Below are 3,272 nucleotides of genomic sequence, written 5' to 3'. Positions count from 1 at the left end.
TTAATTAATGGCTTGGGGGGGGGGTTAATGGGGGAATAAAAGGGGCTCGGGGGGATTTATGGAGTTATTAATTAATGGGTGATTACTTAATGGTTATTGGGGCCCGGTAATTAATTAGAGTTAATTAATTAATTAATTAATTAATTACTGCGAGGGGGGAACTGGGCTGAACTGGGAGCAGCAGGAGGGGTCACTGGTGGTTACTGGGATGAACTGGGATGAACTGGGAGGGACTGGGATAAACTGGGAGCACCGGGAGGGGTTACTGGTGCTTACTGGGGTGAACTGGGATGGGACTGGGGTGAACTGGGAGGGACTGGGAGCGCTGGGAAGGGTTACTGGTCCTTACTGGGATGAACTGGTTTGAACTGGGATGGGACTGGGATGAACTGGGAGTTACTGGGAGTTACTGGGAGGGGTTACTGGTGCTTACTGGGATGAACTGGGAGGAGTCAGGGGTGAACTGGGAGCACTGGGAGTGGACTAGGGGTTACTGGTTTGAACTGGGATGGAACTGGGATGAACTGGGAGGGGTCTGGGGGTTACTGGGAGGGAACTGGAATGAACTGGGAGTTACTGGGAGGGGTTACTGGTGTTTACTGGTTTGAACTGGGAGGGACTGGGAGGGAACTGGGAGCACTGGGAATGGACTGGGGTGTTACTGGTTTGAACTGGGATTGAACTGGGATGGACTGGGATTGAACTGGGAGCACTGGGAGGATAAACTGGGAGTTACTGGGATGGACTGGGAGTTACTGGGAGGGCACCAGGAGGGGTTACTGGTGCTTACTGGTTTGAACTGGGAGCACTGGGTGGGATACTGGGATAAACTGGGAGTTACTGGGAGGGGTGTGGGGGGTTACTGGGATGAACTGGGAGGGACTGGGAGAAGTAACTGGGGGTTACTGGGAGGGGACTGGGAGCACCAGGAGGGGTTACTGGTCTTTACTGGGATGAACTGGGAGCACTGGGAAGGCACTGGGGGGTTACTGGTTTGAACTGGGAGGGAACTGGGATGAACTGGGAGGGAACTGGAGGAACTGGTTTGAACTGGGATAAACTGGGAGGGGTCTGGCAGTTACTGGGATGAACTGGGATGTACTGGGAAGGGTTACTGGTGTTTACTGGGATGAACTGGGAGGGACTGGGAGGGAACTGGGAGCACTGGGAATGGACTGGGGTGTTACTGGTTTGAACTGGGATGGGACTGGGAGCAGCAAGAGGGGTTACTGGTGGTTACTGGTTTGAACTGGGAGTTACTGGGAAAGACGGGTGAACTGGGAGAGACTGGGAGGGACTGGGGGTTACTGGTTTGAACTGGGATGAACTGGGAGGGAATTGGGATGGACTGGGAGTTACTGGGACGGGTTACTGGGGTGAACTGGTTTGAACTGGGAGCACTGGGTGGGATACTGGGATGAACTGGGAGGGACTGGGAGGATACTGGGAGCACTGGGAGGGCCCTGAGAGGGAACTGGGAGGGGTTACTGGGATAAACTGGGATAAACTGGGAGGGAACTGGGAGCACTGGGATGAACTGGGAGTTACTGGGAACACTAGGACGGGTTACTGGTGTTTACTGGGATGAACTGGGAGAGAACTGGGAGTTACTGGGACAGACTGGGATGAACTGGGAGCACTGGGAAAGGACTGGGGGGTTACTGGTTTGAACTGGGATGAACTGGGAGGGGTTACTGGGCTGGACTGGTCTGAACTGGTTTGAACTGGGAGGTTCCCAGTCCCGGCCCCGGAGCTGCTGAGTCAGCACCGCCCCTCCCAGTAACTCCCAGTTTGGGACTGGAGCCAAACTGGGACTGGGAACTGGGATGAACTGGGAGGAACTGGGAGTTACTGGGAGGGACTGGGAGGGGTTACTGGTGCTTACTGGGATGAACTGGGAGGAGTCAGGGGTGAACGGAGAGCACTGGGAGTGGACTGGGGTGTTACTGGTTTGAACTGGGCTGGACTGGGAGGGACTGGGAGGGACTGGGAATGGACTGGGCCTTACTGGGATTGAACTGGGCTGAACTGGGATTGGACTGGGAGGGAACTGGGCCTTACTGGAATGAACTGGTTTGAACTGGGAGGGAACTGGTTTGAACTGGGATGAACTGGGACTGACTGGGAGGGAAATGGGAGGGACTGGGATGGGACTCAACCTTACTGGGATGTACTGGGCTGAACTGGGATTGGACTGGGAGGGAACTGGGAATGGGCTGAACTTTACTGGGATTGAACTGGGCTTTACTGGGCTGAACTGGGATTGAACTGGGAGGGATTGGGATGAACTGGGATTGAACTGGTTTGAGCTGGGAATGGGCTGAGCCTTACTGGGATGGACTGGGATGAACTGGTTTGAACTGGGAGCACTGGGATGAACTGGGAGGGACTGGTCCGTACTGGTCCATACTGGTCCGTACTGGTCCGTACTGGTCCGTACTGGTCCGTACTGGTCCGTACTGGTCCATACTGGTCCATACTGGTCCATACTGGTCCGTACTGGTCCATACTGGTCCGTACTGGTCCGTACTGGTCCGTACTGGTCCGTACCAGTCCATGCTGGCCCCGCCCACTCCCCCATCAGCCAATCAGGAGCCGAGCCCTGGCCCCGCCCCCAGGGGCCCAAACGGGGCCCATTTCCCGCCAATTTTTTGGGATTTTTTCCCCAAATTTTTTTAATTTTTCCCAAATTTTTTGGGATTTCTTCTTTTTGGGGGAATTTCTCCCAAACCTGAGGAATTTTTCCCATTTTGTTTTTAGGATTTTCCACAAAATTTGGGGGAATTTCTTCAACATTTGGGATTTGTCCCAATTATTTTGGGGATTGATCCCCAGTTTTGTAGGAATTTCTCCCAAATTTTTGGGAATTTCTCCGAAAATTTTGGGAGAATTTTCCTGAATTTTTGGATTTATCCCAAATTTCAGAAGTTGATCCCAATTTTTGGAGAAATTTATCCCAATTTTGGGGGAAATTATCCCAAATTTTTAGGAATTTATCCCAAATTTTAGGGAAATTATCCCAAATTTTTTGGAATTTCTCACAAATTTCGAGGAAATTATCCCAAATTTTTTGAGAATTTGTCCAGAATTTTTGGGGAAACTTCTCACAATTTTTTGGGAAAATTTCTCCCGAATTTTAGGGAACTTATTCCAAATTTTGGGGCGCAATTATCCCAAATTATTATTATTATTATTATTATTATTATTATTATTATTATTATTATTATCATCATTATCACTATTATCACTATCATCACTATTATAAATATATA

The sequence above is a fragment of the Geospiza fortis genome, unplaced genomic scaffold (assembly GCF_000277835.1).
Source record: "Geospiza fortis unplaced genomic scaffold, GeoFor_1.0 scaffold1108, whole genome shotgun sequence".
NCBI lineage: Eukaryota > Metazoa > Chordata > Aves > Passeriformes > Thraupidae > Geospiza > Geospiza fortis.
This window is presented reverse-complemented; position numbering follows the sequence as displayed.